The sequence below is a fragment of the Urocitellus parryii genome, chromosome 6, assembly GCF_045843805.1.
Source record: "Urocitellus parryii isolate mUroPar1 chromosome 6, mUroPar1.hap1, whole genome shotgun sequence".
NCBI classification, from domain to species: Eukaryota; Metazoa; Chordata; class Mammalia; order Rodentia; family Sciuridae; genus Urocitellus; species Urocitellus parryii.
In genome coordinates this window covers 113,097,357-113,122,121 of record NC_135536.1, presented here as the reverse complement: position 1 = coordinate 113,122,121, position 24,765 = coordinate 113,097,357, and the positions used below count along the sequence as shown (strand labels likewise).

The 24,765-nt window shown below is 35.4% G+C and overlaps 1 protein-coding gene across 1 annotated transcript in view; it reads right to left on the bottom strand.

Annotated features, from left to right (window-relative positions):
- Positions 1–24,765, bottom strand: part of Glce (glucuronic acid epimerase) — a 119,984-nt gene that overhangs the window by 40,540 nt on the left and 54,679 nt on the right. Inside the window, exon 2 of the mRNA XM_026387832.2 lies at positions 9,574–9,662. The gene's annotated coding sequence lies outside the window, so the exon portion shown is untranslated. The remainder of the gene's footprint in view (positions 1–9,573; positions 9,663–24,765) is intronic.

The following is a 24,765-nucleotide window of genomic DNA, read 5'->3' as shown; positions in this document are numbered from 1 at the left end:
CCTGAAGGATGTGAAGGAACTATCAACCATATGTATTGGATCATCTTCCTATAAATTTATGGGGACCAGATGTCCTAGATCAATTAGGTTTGACATTAACAAATAACATCAATCCAAATGTGCCCACAATTATGGCTAGACAAGGTTTTAGGAAAGGAAAAGGATTAGGAGAAAAAGGACAAAGTATAGTGGCACCAATACAAATAGATCAAGAAATAGATAGACATGGATTGGGTTTTCAGGAGGGGTCACTGAGACAATAAACATTACTTAGAAAGACCAGTATGGGTTTCTCAGTGGCCCCTGACTAAAGAAAAGATACAAGCAGCCCATGACCTGGTCAAACAACAATTAGCGGAGTGACATATACAACTTTCCGTATCTCCCCATAATACTCCCATTTTTGTCATTAAAAAGAAATCTGGTAAATGGAGATTATTGCAAGATTTAAGAGCCATTAATAATGAGATGGTTATTATGGGACCTGCTCAATCGGCGATTCCCCAATTATCTGCTTTGCCAAAAACCTGATATGTTTTAGTTATAGATAATAAAGATTGTTTTTTTTTTCAATTCCAATTCATCCTGAAGATAGTCCACATTTTGCATTTACTATCCCTGTGCTGAATCATGAAGGTCCTGATCAGAGATATGACTGGAAAGTACTCCCTCGAGGGATGGCTAACAGCCCAACTATGTGTCAAATTTATGTTAACAAAGCAATCCAGCCACTTAGAAATCAAAATCCTGAACTACAAATATTTCATTATATGGACGATGTATTATTAGCACACAAAGATAAAAACACATTGCTAAAATGTTATGCCACACTTACAAATTTATTAAAAAATTATAATCTAGAGATCGCAATAGATAAAGTACAATTAAATCTTCCAATTAATTATTTAGTAGTTCTATTATCCTCAACCATGATCCGTCCACAAATTCAAATACGAGTAGATCAACGCAAATCACTTAACAACTTTCAAAAGTTATTAGGAGACATAAATTGGATAAGGCCTTATCTAGGCATACCAACAGAAGAGTTGGGACCTTTATTTGATATCCTAAAAGGTCCATCAGATCCAAATTCACCCTGAATGTTAATTCCTGAAGCAAGAAAGACATTAAAAATCATTGAAACATATATGGAAAATATGCATTTGGATAGAATTGATATAAGTTTGCCTTTATTATTTATTGTACTACCAACAAAAAATATTCCTACAGGAGTATTTTGGCAAGAAGGTCCATTATTATGGATACATTTATCTTATTCTCCTAACACTATTCTTACGAGGTATCCTGAGGCTGTAGGACAATTAATACTCAAAGGAATAAGAGCAGCAAAGGGAGTGTTTGGAATTAACTCCCAATAAAATTATTACTCCATATACAATGGATCAAATTGATGAGTTAGCTAATGAGTTAAATACTTGGGCAATAATCATGTGTAAATCTAATGTTTCATTTGATAACCACTTACCATCTAATCCTGTTGTCTTTTTGGTCTAAGCATCCTGTAGTGTTTCCAAAAATGACAAGAAAAACACCTATCATGAATGCTCCAAATATATTTACTGATGGGTCAAATAATGGTACAGCAGCAGTAGTTACCCCTGATCAAACTTTTACATTTTTATTACCCAATCAGCTCAAAAGGTAGAGCTTAATGCAGTATTACAAGCTTTTATGATGTTTAAAGATTCTGTATTTAATTTATTTTCCAATAGTCAGTATATAGTTAATGCTATAGTATCTCTTGAAGATGCTGGTAGGATTTCCCCTTCCTCTACTGTTTTCTCTTTGTTTTCCACTATACAAAGTCTAATCTGGGACAGAAAAGATCCATTCTTTATAGGACATATCAGGGCACATACAAGATTGCCTGGAGCCCTTAGTTTGGGCAATGATTTAGGAGATAAAACTACACATGACATACACTAGAAGAAGCTACAAATTTTCATAAATCCTTCCATGTCAATGCTAATACTTTACAAAAGTGTTTTAAAATAACTAAGGAACAAGCTAGACGAATAGTAAAACAGTGTCAAAACTGTGTGACCTTTTTACCACAAATTAATCTTGGAGTCAATCCTAGAGGACTGACACCTAACCATATTTGGCAGATGGATGTCAAACACTTGCCAGAATTTGGAAAATTAAAATATTTGCATGCTACAGTTGATACTTCTTCCGGATTTTTGATGGGCTCCCTTCATGCCAGAGAAAAAACTAAAGATGTTATAGCTCATTGCTTACAAAATTTTGCCATTGTAGGCGTTCCAAAACAGTTAAAAACAGATAATGGCCCTGGCTATACTTTTACCTCTTTTAAACAATTTTTCTCATCATTTGGCATTACTCATGTAACAGGAATCCCATACAATCCACAGGGACAAGGCATAGCTGAAAGAGCTCATCAAACTATTAAAATGTACTTTTAAAATTTGGATTCATCAAGGCTTAGTTCTGCGGAAAGGCACATGTGTCCAAAAAATGTACATAAGCCCAAGGTACTTTGGAAGGATATTTTAACAGGACAATGGAAAGGTCCTGACCCAGTGATTGTCTGGAGTTGGGGATCTGTTTGTGTGTTTCCACAGGGAGAACAGCAGCCTATTTGGATTCCAGAGAGATTAACAAAAGCAATTTCTACAGACCAAAAAGAAGATGATTTGGCTCAAATCCATAACAGCTGATATCCAGAACTCCAGTTTGGCTATCCTTACATATTCGACAGTGGTTCTCCCACACCTGGAGGCTAATGAATAATGAACACCATAAAGGCCTATTTCAAATGTAAAAAACATTGAGGCTTACTTGTGGGAATATCTTCAAACCTATATGCAAGTTACAGGAAGAAGGATGGGATATCAAAAGAAGAGTCAAACCCAAGTGGTAACCAGGATGCCTTTTTCAATATCTATTTTATTACTGTCCTTTCCCACATCATGAAGTTCTATTTTGTTTTTTGAGCTCATACAGACCTAGGTTAATGTTTTTCTGATCAGTTCTATTTTTTGACTGTGGAGTTTTTGAGCATTGCAATGGGGATTTCACCTGTGAAAAGCTACAAGGCCTTTACTATTGATATCTGTTGTATGTATTGTATTATGTGTGCACACTTGTGTTTTGTGTTGTATGTCTGTATGTGCATATGTCTATACATTATATATTATGAGCACTCATGAAAAAATGGATTCAAATTTTTTTTTATTATTCACGTGATTTAAATGGTTTAATTTTAATTGGGTAAATAGCTGTTGAGGATTGTTTTAAAATGTGAACAAAAAAGGTTAACAGATCTGTTTGTTTACTTTCACCTTTCCTTTTCATTGCATCTAATTTTATTCAGGATACTAAATTGTTTAGAAAATTTTTTTTTTGTTGTTGTTGTTGTTGTTTTTTAGTGCCTGCTGGAATGTTACATAATTGTTTTTTTTAGCCATCATTGCCAGAATTCCTATCTTCATCTCAGTGCCGGTGAAGACAAAGATAAAACCAAACTACAGCTTCTGCGATAGCTATCACAACAAACTGTATAAACTGATATATCAATGAATAATGTAACTCAACAAGTGATGCTCAGTCAAGAAGTTGATTTACTTTGGGAGGAAATGGACATTTTAATAGATTCCTCTGCTTTGAACTGCTTGCAAAACTTGGCTGGACTATGTATGACATGTATGCATTGTGAACTATCTGTTGGTGCAGCGAATTGTGGTAATGTTGGGGTATCTTTGCTGATGGTGTCATCGGTGGTACAATTTTTCCAAAAGGAGCTGTCAATTGGCTTGGTGTTGTGGCATTTTGTATCCTCCTCCTTTCTGCTTGTGATGGTCGTTCAGCTAAAATTTGGGGGCCAACAGAGGTGAGGAAAAGAACCTCACCCCCCCCCCACTGGTGCAAAGGCCTATCCACAAGTATGGCTGTATGCTGGGCCAGTAGTCAATGACGGGTAAGATCTAATTGCAATGGTACCAACCTAAGACAGTGGGCTGACGCCTTGAGGTCAGCTCATCCGATGATAGGTAAGGACCATATGTAGTATTGACAACCTAAGACAGGCACGGTCCCTAAGCCACATGCTTGTTGTTTAAATAGAAGGGGGGAGATGTTGAGAGCCACAGCTGAGTCGGGATGGCGCCTGGCATTTTGCCAGAAGGAGTGGTTGAGAGGTGACACCAGTGAGCCATTAAGATGATGGCAATTAAGTTAAGCTGTGTATAATTGCTGTGACTGGATGATGCTGGATTGAAACACGTTGTGTATTCAGTTGTATATAGACCCCTGCTGCTGCTGCCTCAGGCGCCCGCTACTTTTGAGTTCTCGCAGAGTTCCCGTTGAGTTCTCGCGGAGCCCGGTTGAAGGCTGGGAGAGTTCCTGGGGAACAGGAGTGGATTGCCGGTGAGAGTTCGGGCAATAAAGTAGTTCCTGTTTGAACCTACAAGTGCCTCGTGGAGGCTCGGTTATTTGTGTCCAGCCAGACTGCGGCAATAATAGACTATTATTATTCAAACTTTAAAAGGAAGAATATTCTGGCATATGCTACAAAATGGATGAATTTTAAGGACTCTTAAGGATTCTTATAATTACAAGTGAAATAACAATGTCAAAAAATACTCTATGACTTATAATTCTACTTATATGAAGTACTTAGAATAGACAAAACCATGGAAAGAGACAGAAGAATGGTGGTTGCCAGGTGAAGCAGGAAGTTACTGGGCAGTTATTTTTAATTGTTACAAAGTTTCACAGATGTATGGCATCATGAATACATTTAATACCCAATGGACTGTATACTTAAAAATGGTTAAGATAATAAAATTTGTTATGTGTATTTTTTATCAAAATACAAAATTAGAAGAACAACAAAAACAAAAAAAAATAGTTAAGTTGAAAATAATCTTAGAAACCCTAACTACTAATTACTTTGCTAATGAACAAAAAAAATTAATATCTAGAGTTTAATGACTTGTTCAAAGTCACATAATTAATTAGCTTTGGTTGACTAACATGTGAACTCAACTCTTCTGAATACCAAGGCTGTGCTTTCCCTATTGATCTACCTGCAACATCAAAAGAAATACATAAATATACTTAAGTAATGCTTTTATATTGCCACACATAGTACTGCAATATACTTTACCTAAAATGTTACAAAAGAAATACTGAATTGTTGGACTTTTTCCTTACCAAATGTCAAGTAACATTTATTGCTTTTAAAGCAAAAGTCTGTAGCTTGCTTATATATATAAACTGAGAAAGTTTTTCATACAGTTTCATCCTACTTGAAATATTTTCTATATTTATTGATTTGAGAATGTTAACATGCTGAAAACAAATATTAAGTAATGCCTGGTCTATAGCTAAATTTACAGTAAGTATACAAAAAGGCCACTAGTATAATAAAAATATTAAGAAAAACTCTTATAATGTCGTTAATCTTAACAGTATAACATTACTATAAGGTAAAATATCATTAAGATAAAGACGGTTTAATCACTGTACAAATGGAGTTTATTGATCTATCATAAAATGAGTTTATTGACAAAACAGCTTAAAGTATTATTTGCAGTTATACAAGTGTGCTTTGAAAATATTATACTAAGAATAATTTCTAAGAGTTTAATTAGACTATCAAGAAGTTACTGAACATGTGTTGAATTTTTTAGATATTTTAACTGCTAACAGCAAAGCAGATGTGTATTATTTTTGACTCATAATTGATTTTTGTTTTTGAGAGAACTATTAATGATCAATGTTATTACAGAATCCTTTCTGAGATATCAAATGGAGATTTAGCCACCTGATTAGCACTTCAAGTATTATGCCAGTCATTTCCTCAGATATCGTATACAACAGGTTTTCAAAAAATGAAACGCTTAAAGATGAGAAAAACATTACATGAGGATAAGTTAATCTTATCAATCTTACCTAATTACATGTTTCCTCCCCAGAAGCTAAAAGCTTAGAGAAAATTTTATTACTTTTGTTAAGGGAAGTAATAGAGTGTCATGAAGAAGAACATGGACCTATAGATCAGAAGATAAAGGTTCAAATCCTGACTCTATCACTCTTGGCTGTGTTACCTTGTGGACATATTTTCTTTATTTGTAAAACATGAATTATACCTACTTTGTAAATTAAATGTAAAGATTAAATGAAATAACATGGAAAACAAAGTACGCAGTCATGAAAGACAAGACTGGGGAACTACTGACAGAGATTGGAAGAGGCTAAGAGGATATGAATGTAGTAACTAAGTAGCAAGAGATCCTAAGACAGGACATTAATGGAAAAACTGGTGAAATTCTCATAGTCTGTAGTTTAATAAGCCAATATTGTTTCTTTAGTTTTGATTACCGTTTCATGGTTATATAAAATGTTAACATTAATTTAAAAAAAAGTCACAGACTTTATCCTTCTCTTCCAATGTATGTATATCTTTCTTAATAGCAAACTGAGTGAATAAAATTATTTTTCCCAAAACAATTCTATTGGATAGAAAATGACTGTATGAACACTATATTTGGAAAAACAAAAACATCATTTAAAGTTTAAGAAAACCCCATCATAGACAATTAAAACAAAGTGTTTTAAATTATCTCCTGGTTTATTTTCAAACTGGTCATACACACTATAAAACACAAGGAGCATATTCAAAGAAAAATTCTGCCCTATTTTTAAAACAAATTTTATTTTAATGATACTGTCAAACTGGAAACAACTCAGTATTTAATTTTTAAAATAAAAAAATTTATGCTGACCTAGAAAAATCTGACTCATCTACGGTTATAAGGAAGAAAAAACATCAGTGTGAAGTTCTCTATAGGTTTATTTCCCTATATCTTATTTTTAAATACAACTGAAACATAAATCAGAGAAGTTTTAAAAATGTGTCTTAAGCTATAATTTTGATACAGGCAAAAATTTTAGAAGTACTTTCTAATATCATTTAAAAGGAAATTTTATGTATTTACTCATGTAGTGAGCCGTTTCTGTGTACTGTGGCCGCCATTACAAGATGGCGCTGATAAGCGCCGTGGCCTGTGATAAACAACTCCTTATTTTGGGAGAGTTGGCACGTAGCTGTAAAACACCCTATGAGAAAGATCCACGTGGCAGTTGTGCATTGGGGCTTTATCTGCTTTATTAGGGCTGGGGCACGTAGCAGTAGTAGTAGTAGTAGTAGTAGGAGTAGTAGTAGCAGTAGTAGTAGGAGTAGGAGTAGTAGTAGCAGTAGTAGTAGTAGTAGGAGTAGCAGTAGAAGTAGCAGTAGGAGTAGAAGCTAGAAGACATGTCAAAATAAAGGCCTGAATAAACTGCTGAAGGAAGAATCCTGTGTCGTGTTTCCTTTGCTGGCGAGGGGACGCGGCATACTCATAATAAATTTATTATTTTATTCATCAGTCTCAGTCTACAAATCAGATAGATACTTTTCAAATTCAATTCAGGTTAGACCAAAACTAAACACAACATGCCTCATTAACATATTAAAGCTATCAAGATTATCATCTCTTCTACAACTTAATTTTATCATCTTTCATAATTCAAATGTATGAGCATTCTAAGTCCATACTAATTTAAATGTAAAATGCATGATAGTATAAAAAGATGCAGTTTTTTTTTAAATCACTGGATTTTACCTTATAAAAAGTAAACTTTATAAAGTTTTAAAAATGCCTTGTAAGATTACAAGCTAACAAAGATACCTTATACTAGTCTATTAAGAAACCAAATATATATCAGTTTAGGCATAAAATAAACTGCTTTTGTGATATAAATTATGATATAAAAGAAGGTTTTTTTCAGCTGGGCCTGATAGTGAACACCTGTGGTCTCAGCTGTACTTGGGAGGCTAAGGTGGGAGTTCAAGGCCGCTTACACAACATAGAAAGACCTTGTCTCAATAAAGAAACAAAACAAAAAGAGACTGTTTTTAAAATCAAATAGCACTTTACAACATGAAGATTATAGAAACTTACTTAAAAAAAATTACTTGGAAACTCGCAAAAAAAACCCAAAAAATAAAAACAAAAACAAAACAAGACTAAGATACCCACCCTGCTGATTTTAATGCTCCAAACAGAGAAATTCCTTTACTTTGAATATGGCACACTTTTACAATATGATTTTTGCCCCCTTCAGCTGAGATTCCTAAGAAACATGGTAAACATTTTATACTTTCTAAGCTCAAATTTAAATTTCTTCTATTTCAAGTTTTAAATACTTATTATTTCAGTAATCACAAACAAGTAAACTCAACCCTCAATATCCACCAGGGATGAGTTCAGTACCATCCCCCACCAAAGGATACCAAAATATGTGAATGCTGAAGTGCCTCACATAAAGTGGCACAGCATATGACATAACCTACACATACCCACCCATAACTGTAAATCATCTCAAGATTACTTATAATATCGACTACAATGTAAATGCCATGTTAATAGTTGTTATACTATACTATTTAGGGAATAATCATATGAAAATTAAGTTTGTACAAATTTTTTTGAGAATGTTTTGGACTTAAGGTTGGTTGAATCTGCCAAAGCAGAACTCTGAGATATATAGGGCCAACTATATAAATGATTCAATTTAAATCTCACAGAGAAACGTAATTCCAACTTTACCCATTAATGTAGTTATAAATGGTAATATAATTGCAATTCTTTTCATTTAAAAAACTCCTGTAAACCAATTATTTTATATTAGGTCAGATATTAAACGCATATAATCATTAATTCCAAAATATTACCAGCTTTTAAAAAATCTGCTAGAAAAGGTAAAACATAATTAATTTATATGAATACATTTTTAGAGCAGGAACAAGCCTGACCTTTATCATATAAACTATTGTTTTTGAAAATATAAGCAAAATTAAGAGTTATAGTCAAAAATAAACCCATGACATGTAACTGCTTATAGCATTAGGTCTTACTTTTAAAACCAATTATTCCAGAAAACTAATATCTCCTCTAAGAAATTATATAGATATTTCACTTCAAGATGCTAGGTTTGGTGTAGATATATACATTTCTTAACATACATATTCAAACTTTGAGTTAGTTTTTATATGATAACCCTTACTGAAAACTAAAATCAGCTATCATTTCACACATAATTACTCAGTACAGTAAGATATCACGATTCAATATTCTAGGCCAAGAGCAAACTTTCCTCAAGAGACAGATTTTAGGCATGTGAAATCTACAGACACTATTGCAACTAATGAACTCTTCCACAATAATGATAAGGTAGCCATAGATGGTATGTAATAAAGGGGTGTGGCTATGAGCCATTAAAACATTATTTACAAAATAGGTGGCCAGGGCTAATTTCTATTATAGGCAAAAAAAAAAAAATTTGATTTTCAATACATAAGACTTTCAGTGAACATAAAATCATGTTTCACTTCCATCTGATAGTTGTTACAAGTATTTAAATGATAAAGGGACCATGAAATTTTTTTCTGAGCTCAGAATCTCCAGTTAAACTAGGAAATTAAAATGCTAATAAAACATTAAAATATAAAGGGTACAATAATATTTTATTAAGTAATCTTACCTTAATCAAATGAAAGAATCTAAACTCTAATATATTTCTGGCTTCAATTCAAAATATAGTTGAGTCAAAATTTGTTTCTTGTTAAATTCCTAGAGAAACAAAATTAGAAACTTTTAAGTCAGGTTCCAGTTGCAGATAAAATGGAGTAATCACACTCCAACCTCCCTCTCCAAGTGCACATAGCTACAAAACCTGGATAGAATGCCTGGAACAGCTACTTAAGAACTCTAAAAAGTAAACAGTAGCAGGCAGATTGTATAAGAGCATCAGAATTTAAAGTACCACTGATGCAAAGATAGGTTACCATTTTGATCCCCTCTGGTATCATCCAGCCTGAACTAGAGCAATCCAAATGGAAAGCTTCAGGGGAGGCCCTCTAGCTGTGACTAGAAGAGAGGGAAAATGGTCTTCTAACATTCACAAGAAAATGTGGAAATCTTTTTTCTTTCCCTTTTCTTTCCATTCTCTCAGCCCAGCCATGTGTGGCAGCTGCAGCAACAGTAGAATGGAGTCCTAAAATTCTGAGGGAGAACTTGCAGTCAGAACCTAACTGGGTGGACTGCCTACTAAAACAAATACATCAACATTCTGCATTGGATTTAAAACAAGATCCAAAATCTCATATTATGTAGTTAAATGTTCAGGATATAATCCAAAATTACTAGGAAAAAAAAAAACAGGAAAATTTCAACTTGCCTGGGGAAAAATGCCAACACCAAGAACAGATGTTGGAATTGTTGATGAAGATATTAAAGTAATTATCACAAAGTGCTTCAACAAGCAAGAACATTCTTGAAACAAGTAGAAAGACAGGAAGGCTCAGCAAAGAAATAGAAAATATAAAAAAGAATCTAATAGAAATCTTGGAAATTGAAAAATATCAATAACCAAAAAAAAAGGTTATTAAATAAACTCAACAGAATGGAGATGACAGAAGAAAAAAAATCAGGGAATTTACTACTGATAGAAGTTATCCAACCTGAACAACAGAGAGAAGAGATTGGGGGGAAAAATGAAGAATTTTTTTGAGCTTGTTACACCCAAATGCTAGCAAGGGAAAAGAAAGCTTATATAAATAAAAACATTTTTAAGAAAATGTATAAAAAATTCAATGTAAAATGAATATAACATGTATATCATAAGGTATGTAATACTGTCTACCCTCTCTATATATAGGTTCTGCATGATAGATTCAACCAGTGGATAAAATGTACGTAAAGTAGTATTTAGTGGATAATTTATGGCATTAAAAATATTTTTATTAGAAAACCAATGGCAAAATTAATAATATACACTTCTACTTTAAGAAACAAGAAAAAGAGGAGCAACTTAAACACCAGCAAACAGAAGGAATGAAATAATGAGAAGAAATCAAAGAAATTAAAAAGTGTAAAATAATACAGAAAAAAATCAATAAAACAAAATCTGGCTCATTAAAAAAAAAAATCAACACCAGTCTTCCTAGCAAGATTGACAAAAACAAAACGAGGAAATCTTATTGCAAACCCCACAAACATTTAAATGAAAATAAGGGTATACTATGAACAATTCTATGCACACAAATTTAACAACTTAGATTAAATGAATCAATTCCCTGAAATCACAAAGTACCAATACTCATTCAGGATATAAGCTGCATAATTTCATAACTATTGACTAAATGGAATCTGCATAGTTTCATAATTATTGAATAAATGGATTCTGTAGGTAAAAACCTTTTTTTTAAAAAAATGGAAACAACCAGGTACATGTGGTTTCATTTAACTATCCAAATATTTTAAAAAGAAGTAACACCAGACTAATAAGATTGGTATGGAAGAAAGACAACTATTTGCAAATGATATTATACAGAAAATTTCAAGGAATACAAATATACACACAACCTACTAGAACTAATAAATAACTTTATTAAGGTCAAAGAATATAAGGTCAACATCAACCACATTTCTACACATTAGCAATTGGAACCCCAAATTTCAAAATTATACCATTCAAAATAGCTCTATAAAAATGAACACTTAGATGTATAAATATAATAATACATACACATGATCTACATGCTAAAAACTACAAAATCTTGATGAAATAAGTCAAAGAATACCAAATATATAGAAGGAAATACTGTGTTCATTAGACTGGAAAACTCAATTCAGTAAAAAGAAGTTAATTTTCCCCAAACTGGTCTACAGATGTAGTACAACTACAATCTAAATTCCAGATTTTTTTGTAGTTATATTAGAAGCTGATTTTAAAGTTAATATGGAAAAGCAAAAGACCTAGAGTAACCAAAACCATTTAAAAGAAAATAAAATTGAAGAAATTATACTATTTAATTTTAAGGACTTCAGCTCACTTACCAAGACAATGTGGTATTGGTAATGGTAAAGACATACCAATCAATGAAATAGAGTAGAATGTCCACAAACAGATATCCATAAACATGGCCAACTGACTTTGTTTTGTTTTGTTTTGGTACCAGAAGATTGAACTCAGAGGTACTTGACCACTGGGCCACATCCCCAGCTCTATTTTGCATTTTATTTAGAGACAAGGTCTCACTGAGTTGTTTAGTATCTCGCTTTTGCTGAGGCTGGCTTTGAACTAGCAATCCTCCTACCTCAGCCTCCTGAGCTGCTGGGATTACAAGCGTGTGACACTGTGCCTGGCCCAAATGAATTTTGATAAAGGTGCAAGGGACAGTCTTTTGACAAATGATGTTGGAACAACTGAGTATCTAAATGCAAAGAAAAAAGGAAAACTTGACCTAAACTTCTCACATTATACAAAAGTTAACTCAAAATGAATCATAAATCAAAAATGTAAAATATGAAACACACACAAAGAGATGACAAAATCCTTGTGATCTGGAACTAGGCATAAACCACAATCCATATAATAAAAAGTAATAAGTTGACTTTACTGAAATTAAAAACTTTTGCTTTGGCATGATATCTTTATGATAAATAAACTGTAGACAGGGAGGTAATATTTGTAAATCACATGTAAAATAAAGAACTTGCCAGAATATGTTAACTCTCAAAACTCCAAAGTAAGAAAAAAATTTAAGTATGAGCAAAAGCTCATGGATTAGAATAACTAAATTTTAAATAAAATACCAAAAACCTGGCAATACCAAAGGCTACCAAGGATGCAGAGCAATAGAAACTATCATTCATTTATAGTGAGAATGAAAAATGGCTCAACTCCTTTCAAAAACAGTTTGGCACTTTCTTATAAAGTTAAAGTACACACTTACTCTATTACCCAGGAACTGAATTTCTAGCTATTTACTCAAGAGAACTAATAACTTATATTCACCAAAAAATCTGTACATGAATTCTTAATGATGCTTTATTCATAATCATCAAAAACTAGAAGCAGTCCAAATGTTCTTCAATGTGTGAATAAATAAACTGTGGTATACTGATACAACAGAATCTCATACAGGAATAAAAAGAAATGAACTAACTATTTGATTCCTGAAACATGGATAAATCTTAAACGTATTTTGCTAAGTGAAGGAAAACCAAGATATGATTACATTCGTATGACACTCTATAGGAAAAGAAATGAGATTAGTGGTTGTCAGGGGTTGGAAGAGAGAGAAGCAATTGACTACAAAGAGGATATGCTGGGGAAATTTTAGTGTGATGAAATTTGTATGGTCTGTGTGTGATCCTATGCATTTGTCAAAACACATAACTATGTAACAAAAAGACAGAACTTTAATAAATGCAAATTTAAAAAAAATCAATCTACCAAAAAAAAAAAGTCAACTGAGATGTTGGTGGAGTTTCAAAACAAACTGCAGTCTGTGACAAATGAATTTTAACTATATTATAAATTAAAACAAAACCTCACTGAAGAGGTTAGAGCACATTTATTTCATGTTGTGGTACTGGTTAAAGATTCTGATTTGCTTTACTAGAATGGAACAAATAAGTAAATGGATGATGGGAATTGAGTTTCTCACTTTTCAAGAGGAAAGTTACAGATAATCAAGGTGAAGAAGCCTAGAATAAATGCTTTGGTACTGGGTTTCAAATCACACACATGAATTTGGGTGGAAACAAACAATTATACATGTGTATAGATATATGGGCTAGCATACTACACACCTGTATCTCCTAGCTGTGTCTCCTGAGAAGGTCTAGAAACAGTGATATTTTAATAGCAATAAGCCTACCCAGCATCCAGAAACTGGTTTCTTAACACAATTCTCCGATACAAGGAATCTGGATATCTTTGGGGAAAATGGTCGATTCTAGTAGTTTTAGCATTAAGAAAATATACAACAGTCTGTATTATTTTGCAGTGCCAGAAATCAAGTAAGTATGCAAAAAAGACAAGAACATTTGACATTTGAATGTGAGAGAGAGACTAACACTAGAACAATTTTAATAAAATAAGCAACATACACATTGACTTATGATGAGCGTTACATACCCACAAAATCAACATACGTTAAAAATATCCTAGGTTAAAATGCATTTAATACAACTAACTTACTGAACATACGAGCTTAGCTTAGCCCACCTTAAATGTGCTCAGAACACTTAGATTAGCCTTCAACTGGGCAACTTCTTCTAACACAAAACCTATTTTATTTTTAAAATAAATATATATGTATACATATGTGTGTGTGTATTTAGTTGTAGACAGGCACAACATTTAATTTATTTATTTATTTATTTATTTATTTATTTATTTATTTATTTATTTAATGTGGTGCTGAGGATCAAACCCAGTGCCTTACACATGCCAGGCAAGCACTCTTACCACTGAGCCACAGACCCAAAAACATATTTAATAATGAAGTATTGAGTACCTCATGTATATTTTGTTGCATGCATATACTGAAAATGGAAAAGCAGAAAAGTTGTATAGGTATACATCTGCACCATAGTAAAGTTGAAAAATTTGTAAGTCAAACCATCATAAATGGGATACTCTGTATTAGAATAAAATAAACCAATGTAATGAGTACATGTATTGACATAAGTGATTAAATAAATAAATGGATGAGAAGGAACAAAAGTTTCCTTATAGGATTCCTAATAAGGTTTATAGATACACTCTACCCATAATGTAAAACTTAATATCCTACCTCTTAAACGTGGGCTGAAATCAGAAACTCATTTCCCAAAGGATAGGATACAGAAAGACAAATTTGCAGAGGAGAAACCAGGCAAATACTATCTCACCAAGTGATCACATACTCCCTGAAAAGATGGGAGGAGAAGTATACTTTATTTCTCTGCTGTTATTCTTTAAAATCCATAACTGGAGTGTAAACATAAGAAAAACAAAGGCAAATTGCAGAACATTTTACAAAATACTTGACTTATACTCAAAACTATCAAGGTCATGAAAAAAAAAGGAAAGACTGACAAACTGTTGGCGACTAAGGAGATAAGACAAATGCAGTGTGGAATCCTGGCTTGGATCCCAGAACAAAAGGAGGGTAATGGGAAATCTGGTGAAATCTGAGTTTGGAATTTGGAGTTTGGTAAATGTTAAGGTACCGATATTGGTTTCTTGCTTTTTGATAAACGCCCTTGGTTTTGTAAAAATGTTGACTTTATGGGACGATGTATAAGGAACATAATGCAATTCTCTTTATATTTGTATTATCTTTATAACTATTCTATCAATTTAAAACTGCTCCACAATGAAAAGTTTGTTATTATTGAAAAATGGGCAAAAGTCTTGAACAGACCCTTCACCAAAAAGGATATAGTTTGTATGGAAGAAAAAAAGAATTTGATGTTTAGCTATTAGGAAAATGTGAATTATAAACATTATTTGATAGCAATATAAAATCAATTAGAACAGTTCAAATTAAAAAGATGACCATACTAAGTGCTGATAAAAATGCAGAACAAGAAGAACACTTACTGAGGATAGTAATACAAAATGCTATGGTTACCTATTTATTTAGCAGTACTGGGAACTGAACCCAGGGCCCTGCACAGTACTACTCAAACACTCTACCACGGAGTAACTTCCTAACCCTTTTTAAATTTTTAAATAGGGTCTCACTAAGTTGTCCAGGTTGGCCTTAAACTTCCAGTTCTTCTGCCTCAGGTTCCTGAAAAGCTGGGATTATAAGTGTGCACTGTCACATCTGGCTGGCATAGTCATTTTAGAAAATAGGTTAGCAGTCTTTTACAAAGTTAAATATATACACTTACCACATGACCCAGCAACCCCCCCCCCGTGTATTTTCATCCAAGAGAAAAGAAAATTCATATTTAGCCAAAATCCTGTACATAAATGTTTATAGCAGCTCTATTCAGAAAAGTTAAAAACTGGACACAACCCAAATATTCTTTAATTAATGAACAAATAAACTGTGGTACCATACAACTGAACACTACTCATCAATAAAAAAGGAATGAAATATGAATATACAAAATAACTTACAATAATCCTAAATAGCATTATGCTAAGTAAATGCATACATAACAGTTTCAAATGGCTCATACTATATAATTCCATTTAACGGCCATTTCTGAAAAGGCAAAAGTGAAAAGAGTGGTTGCCAGGAATTGGGAGTCAAGGGGAGGGTATGACCACATAGGGAGAGCTTGAAAGAGTTTTTGGAACTAATGGTACTGTTCTGCATATGGACTGTGATGGTGGTTAAACAATTCTATATACCTGATGAAATGTATTAACTGTACATAGGTAAAACCAGTTTTACTGCATGTTCATTTAAATTTTTTTTCCTGATAATAAAAAGCCTTTCTTTAAGTCATCAAGGCTTTTCTAGGATATTTAGTTTGGATTTTACAGTCTTTAAAAATCCTCTTGTTTATTCTGCTTACTTTAAAGACACAGCAACTGACAAAATTTCTTAGCTCAGTCTTGACACATAAAATCATTAGGAATCAATAGAGGAAATGTTATTTCTTCTACGCAGTGTATCCCTGCAAACGATTCTAATCAGCCAACAACCATAATTCCACTAATTGAAGTGTAAATCCTGACATCTGCTTAATAACATCATAAAAGAACCTTCATTAAATATTTTCGTTAAAGAATAATGATTTGGGGGCAGGGGTTGTGGCTCAGCAGCAGATCGCTAGCCTACATGGGTAAGGCCTTGGGTTTGATCCTCAGCACCACATAAAAATAAATAAATAAATTAAAGATATTGCATCCAACTACAACTAAAAAATAAATATTAAAAAAAGAATTACTTACACTCAATACAGAATGCAATGAGGGATACGATTAATTCAATGTATAGATAGCATTCTGAAAATTTATCTCCATTTTTATTATTAGAAAAAAGACAGTTACTTTATTTGGGTAAGTAGGATACGAGAAAGCAAGTATATAAGCCAGAAAACATAATAATTCAGAAGTAATTCTATTCTTCTAAGAGAGTTTATTTATCTTACCTTAACTAATATAGTAATACTATAAACTTCCAGTGTATCATTATGCTATATATACATGTGGTCACAAAAAAATCCATGTATTACAGTAATTAATTTAAATAAAAGTATGTACTAAGATAATAACTCTCCTGAACATTTTTTAAAAAGCCGGCTCGGCCATTAGGTGGAATCCCGCCAGCCAAGCCCACACGGACCCTTGGGCCAAGCACGGGATCTCAGAAGGGGAAGGAAGCGGTACAGTCCCATCCCCCACAGCGGACACTCCTCCGAGGCAGTCAGCGGCCACCATCCGGTAAAGCTGAAGGATACACCGCCACTCTCCTTCAGAGTTCAACATCAAAACAGGTTGGTGTCATTCAGCTCACCCCCCAGACAGCGGGAATTCGCATAAAATCTCTCCTAGGCTTGCCGGGAGAGGGAGTAACAAGCTGAGCCTCCATAAAGACTAGGGGGAAACTAGAGACATCTGACCTCCAACCCCTCCTCTCAGTAGCAGCCAAAAGGAAACCTGGCTAGCCAGCGCTGGGGGAGGGGCAAGCAGAAAAAATCAAAGTGATAGAGTGCCAGGGATCCCAACAGCCTGCAGCAGGACCCGGGAGATCCAGGCCAACTGATTCGCGCGCGCGGCCTGCCCTGCGGCTACAGAAGGCGTGGCGCCTCAGTGAAGCCATTAATTAGCAAGCAGGGAGGTTAGGGACTGCCATTAGGTGGAATCCCGCCAGCCAAGCCCACACGGACCCTTGGGCTGAGCTGGGATCTCAGAAGGGGAAGGAAGCGGTACAGTCCCATCCCCCACAGCGGACACTCCACCGAGGCAGTCAGCGGCCACCATCCGGTAAAGCTGAAGGATACACCGCCACTCTCCTTCAGAGTTCAACATCAAAACAGGTTGGTGTCATTCAGCTCACCCCCCAGACAGCGGGAATTCGCATAAAATCTCTCCTAGGCTTGCTGGGAGAGGGAGTATCAAGCTGAGCCTCCATAAAGACTAGGGGGAAACTAGAGACACCTGACCTCCAACCCCTCCTCTCAGTAGCAGCCAAAAGGAAACCTGGCTAGCCAGCGCTGGGGGAGGGGCAAGCAGAAAAAATCAAAGTGATAGAGTGCCAGGGATCCCAACAGCCTGCAGCAGGACCCGGGAGATCCAGGCCAACTGATTCGCGCGGCCTGCCCTGCGGCTACAGAAGGTGTGGCGCCTCAGTGAAGCCATTAATTAGCAAGCAGGGAGGTTAGGGACTGCCATTAGGTGGAATCCCACCAGCCAAGCCCACACGGACCCTTGGGCTGAGCTGGGATCTCAGAAGGGGAAGGAAGCGGTACAGTCCCATCCCCCACAGCGGACACTCCTCCGAGGCAGTCAGCGGCCACCATCCGGTAAAGCTGAAGGATACACCGCCTCTCTCCTTCAGAGTGAAACATCAAAACAGCGGACACTCCATCCAGGCAGTCAGCGGCCACCATCCGGGAAAGCTGAAGGATACACCACCACTCTCCAACAGCTTGCAACATCAAAACAGCCAGCAGCAGGACCCCGGAGATCCAGGCCAACTGATTCGCGCGGCCTGCCCCGCAGCTACAGAAGGCGTGGCGCCTCAGAGAAGCCATTAATTAGCAAGCAGGGAGGTTAGGGACTGCCATTAGGTGGAATCCCGCCAGCCAAGCCCACCGCCCACGCCCGGAACAGGCCCAGCGACCTGCCAGCATGGTTGTCACGACACCCCAATTGGAATAGGGACAGAGCAGAGCCGCCTTCCACTCCTGGAACAGGCCCAGAGAGACGCCAGCGTGGTAGACATGTCACCCCAATTGGAATAGGGGCACAGCCGCCGCCCGTACCTGCAAGGGAGACTTTTCAACTATACAAGAGCAACATAAATAAATAGGGGGTAAATTTCAAAAACACAACAGTTGCACCAAGCAGAAAGAAACGCGAGCAGTATGAAAAGACAAGGAAAGAAAGGACCACAAGCAATGCAGGTCAACTCAACTTTAGAAGAGGTAATAGCTCCAACAGATGGAATATCAGATAAAGAGTTCAGGATATATATGCTTCAGATGATCTGGAGTCTCAAGGAAGACATGAGACAGCAAAATCAGACAATGAAAGATCACATTGACAAACAAATCCAGGAAGTAAAAGATCAATTTCACAGGGAGATAGAGGTAATAAAAAACAAACAAATAGAAATTCTAGAAATGCAGGAAACAATAAACCAACTTAAAAACTCAATTGAGAATACTACCAGCAGAGTAGATCACTTAGAAGAGAGAACATCAGACAATGAAGACAAAGTATTTCAACTGGAAAAGAACATAGACAGCTCAGCAAGTCTGCTAAGAAACCATGAGCAGAACATCCAAGAATTATGGGACAATATCAAAAGACCAAATTTAAGAGTCATTGGGATACAGGAAGGCACAGAGCTCCATTCCAAAGGAATAAAAAGTCTATTCAGTGAAATAATACGAGAAAACTTCCCAGAATTGAAGAATGAGACAGAATCCCAAATCCTAGAAGCCTACAGGACGCCGAATGTGCAAAATGATAAGAGATCCACACCTAGACACATTATAATGAAGATGTCCAACATACAGAATAAGGAGAGAATTTTAAAAGCTGCAAGAGAAAGAAAGCAGATTACATTTAGGGGTAAACCAATCAGGATAACAGCTGATCTCTCAACACAGACTCTGAAAGCTAGAAGATCCTGGAATAACATATTTCAAACACTGAAAGACAATGGGCTCCAATCAAGAATCTTGTATCCGGCGAAATTAAGCTTCAGGTTAGAAGATGAAATTAAAACCTTCCACGATAAACAAAAGTTAAAAGAATTCGCAGCTAGAAAACCATCTCTTCAAAAAATCCTTGGCAAAATATTACAGGAAGAGGAAATGGAAAATAAAATTGAAAACCAACAATGGGAGGTAGGACAGTAAAGGGGGGAAAGTAGTCAAAGAGGATAACAAATCAGGGTTAGTAACATCAATAAACAAATATGGATAGAAGTACAAACCATATCTCAATAATAACCCTAAATGTTAATGGCTTAAACTCACCAATTAAGAGACACAGGCTAGTAGAATGGATCAAAAAACAAGACCCAACAATATGCTGTCTACAGGAGACGCATTTGATAGGAAAAGATATACATAGACTGAAGGTGAAAGGTTGGGAAAAATCATATCACTCATATGGACCGCGGAAACAAGCAGAAGTGTCCATACTCATATCTAATAAAATAGATTTCAAGCCAAAGCTAATCAAAAGGGATATAGAAGGACACTTCATACTGCTCAAGGGAACCATACACCAACAAGACATAACAATCATAAATATATATGCCCCAAATAATGGTGCAGCTGTGTTCATCAAGCAAACTCTTCTCAAGTTCAAGAGTCTAATTGACCACCATACAATCATCATGGGAGACTTCAACACACCTCTCTCACCACTGGACAGATCTTCCAAACAAAAGTTAAATAAGGAAACTATAGAACTCAATAACACAATTAACAACCTAGACTTAATTGACATATATAGACTATACCACCCAACATCAAGTAGCTACACTTTTTTCTCAGCAGCATATGGAACCTTCTCAAAAATAGACCATATACTATGTCACAGGGCAACTCTTAGACAATACAAAGGGGTAGAGATAATACCATGCATCTTATCTGATCATAATGGAATGAAACTGAAAATCAATGATAAAAGAAGTAAGGAAAAATCAAGCATCACCTGGAGAATGAACAATAGGTTGCTGAGTGATCAATGGGTTTTAGAAGACATCAAGGAGGAAATTAAAAACTTCCTAGAGTTAAATGAAAACACAGACACAACATATCGGAATCTATGGGACACATTGAAAGCAGTTCTAAGAGGAAAATTCATTGCTTGGAGTTCATTCCTCAAAAAAAGAAAAAACCAACAAATAAATGATCTCATACTTCATCTCAAAATCCTAGAAAAAGAAGAGCAAAACAACAGCAAAAGAAGTAGAAGGCAAGAAATAATTAAAATCAGAGCTGAAATTAATGAAATTGAAACAAAAGAAACAATTGAAAAAATTGACAAAACTAAAAGCTGGTTCTTTGAAAAAATAAATAAAATTGACAGACCCTTAGCCATGCTAACGAAGAGAAGAAGAGAGAGAACCCAAATTACTAGCATACGGGATGAAAAAGGCAATATCACAACAGACACTTCAGAAATACAGAAGATAATCAGAAATTACTTTGAATCCTTATACTCCAATAAAATAGAAGATAGTGAAGGCATAGATAAATTCCTTGAGTCCTATGATCTGCCCAGATTGAGCCAGGAGGATATAGACAACCTAAACAGACCAATAACAATAGAGGAAATAGAAGAAACCATCAAAAGACTACCAACTAAGAAAAGCCCAGGACCGGATGGGTATACAGCAGAGTTTTACAAAACCTTTAAAGAGGAACTAACACCAATACTTTTCAAGCTATTTCAGGAAATAGAAAAAGAGGGAGAACTTCCAAATTCATTCTACGAGGCCAACATCACCCTGATTCCGAAACCAGACAAAGACACTTCAAAGAAAGAAAACTACAGACCAATATCTCTAATGAACCTTGACGCAAAAATCCTCAATAAAATTCTGGCGAACCGGATTCAAATACATATCAAAAAAATTATACACCATGATCAAGTAGGATTCATCCCTGGGATGCAAGGCTGGTTCAATATACGGAAATCAATAAATGTTATTCACCACATCAATAGACATAAAAATAAAAACCATATGATCATCTCGATAGATGCAGAGAAAGCATTCGACAAAGTACAGCATCCCTTTATGTTCAAAACGCTAGAAAAAGTAGGGATAACAGGATCATACCTCAACATTGTAAAAGCAATATATGATAAGCCACAGGCCAGCATCATTCTGAATGGAGAAAAATTGAAGGCATTCCCTCTAAGATCTGGTACAAGACAGGGATGCCCTCTCTCACCACTTCTGTTCAACATAGTGCTCGAAACACTGGCAAGAGCAATTAGACAGACAAAAGAAATTAAAGGCATAAAAATAGGAAAAGAAGAACTTAAATTATCACTATTTGCAGATGATATGATTCTATACCTAGCAGACCCAAAAGGGTCTACAAAGAAGCTATTAGAACTAATAAATGAATTCAGCAAAGTGGCCGGATATAAGATCAACACGCATAAATCAAAGGCATTCCTGTATATCAGCGACAAATCCTCTGAAACAGAAATGAGGACAACTACTCCATTCACAATATCCCCCCCCCAAAAATAAAATACTTGGGAATCAACCTAACAAAAGAGGTGAAAGATTTATACAAGGAAAATTACAGAACCCTAAAGAAAGATATAGAAGAAGACCTTAGAAGATGGAAAAATATACCCTGCTCATGGATAGGCAGAACCAACATCATCAAGATGGCGATATTACCAAAAGTTCTCTATAAGTTTAATGCAATGCCAATCAAAATCCCAGCAGCATTTCTTGTAGAAATAGATAAAAGAATCATGAAATTCATATGGAATAATAAAATACCCAGAATAGCAAAAACAATGCTAAGCAGGAAGTGTGAATCAGGCGGTATAGTGATACCAGACTTCAAACTATACTACAGAGCAATAGTAACTAAAACAGCATGGTACTGGTACCAAAACAGGCGGGTGGACCAATGGTACAGAATAGAGGACACAGTAACCAACCCACAAAACTACAACTATCTTATATTTGATAAAGGGTCTAAAAGCATGCAATGGAGGAAGGATAGCATCTTCAACAAATGGTGCTGGGAAAACTGGAAATCCATTTGCATCAAAATGAAGCTGAATCCCTATCTCTCGCCATGCACAAAAGTTAACTCAAAATGGATCAAGGACCTTGACATTAAACCAGAGACACGGCATCTGATAGAAGAAAAAGTAGGGTATGATCTACATACTGTGGGATCGGGCTCCAAATTCCTCAATAGGACACCCATAGCGCAAAAGTTAACAACTAGAATCAACAAATGGGACTTACTCAAACTAAAAAGTTTTTTTTCAGCAAAAGAAACAATAAGAGAGATAAACAGGGAGCCTACATCCTGGGAACAAATCTTTACTCCACACACTTCAGATAGAGCCCTAATAACCAGAATATACAAAGAACTCAAAAAATTAGACAATAAGATAACAAATAACCCAATCAATAAATGGGCCAAGGACCTGAACAGACACTTCTCAGAGGAGGACATACAATCAATCAATAAGTACATGAAAAAATGCTCACCATCGCTAGCAGTCAGAGAAATGCAAATCAAAACTACCCTAAGATACCATCTCACCCCAGTAAGATTGGCAGCCATTAGAAAGTCAAACAACAATAAGTGCTGGAGAGGATGCGGGGAAAAGGGCACTCTTGTTCATTGCTGGTGGGACTGCAAATTGGTGCACCCAATTTGGAAAGCAGTATGGAGATTTCTTGGAAAGCTGGGAATGGAACCACCATTTGACCCAGCTATTCCCCTTCTCGGTCTATTCCCCAAAGACCTAATAAGAGCATGCTACAGGGACACTGCTACATCGATGTTCATAGCAGCACAATTCACGATAGCAAGATTTTGGAATCAGCCTAGATGCCCTTCAATAGATGAATGGATAAAAAAAATGTGGCATTTATACACAATGGAGTATTACTCTGCATTAAGAAATGACAAAATCATAGAATTTGGAGGGAAATGGATGGCATTAGAGCAGATTATGCTAAGTGAAGCTAGTCAATCTTTAAAAAGTAAATACCAAATGACCCCTTTGATATAAGGGGAGTAAACAAGGACAGGGTAGGGACGAAAGTTTGAGAAGAAGATTTACATTAAACAGGGATGAGAGGTGGGAGGGAAAGGGAGTGAGAAGGGAAATCGCATGGAAATGGAAGGTGATCCTCAGGGTTATACAAAATGACATATAAGAGGAAAGGAGGGGTAAGACAAGATAATACAAATGGAAGAAATGATTTACAGTAGAAGGGGTAGAGAGAGAAAAGGGGAGGGGAGGGGAGGGGAGGGGGGATAGTAGAGAATAGGACAGACAGCAGAATACATCAGACACTAGAAAGGCAATTTGTCAATCAATGGAAGGGTAACTGATGTGATACAGCAATCTGTATACGGGGTAAAATTGGGAGTTCATAACCCACTTGAATCAAACTGTGAAATATGATGTATTAAGAACTATGTAATGTTTTGAACGACCAACAATAAAAAAAAAAAAAAAAAGCCGGCTCACAAGTATTCTAATTTAAAATGGAAGACAAAAAGCCTCTGTAAGGAACAATTTTTGCCTGAAGGCCTTTTGTTCTCTTAATATTACATTCAATTAGAAGTGAAATGGTCTGCTTCGAGAATTTAGGTTTATTTTCCCCAGAAACAGATTTGGGGGAAAAAAAATTACTTAGATCTGGTATCATATTATTTCTAACTGAAGCTATTTGTGGTATTATCTATAATAGTTCACTAAGGTAAGTTTAGTTTCAATATCCATTAAAAAGAACACCTACTGCAAATCTATATGCTTATTGCTTCATAAAATTTTCTCACTAGATGTTCAATTTACCAAACAAAGGCTGCTTTAATAACCCAAGTCTGACTTCCAATGATGCATGTACCTGTCCACATTTTTTAGTAAAATAGTAAATTCCAATTCCATCTGTCTCTTTGTGACACTGAATATATTTAAGTAATTCCTATATTTTAATGTTAATAAACATGGAAGGTTCTCCCTCCT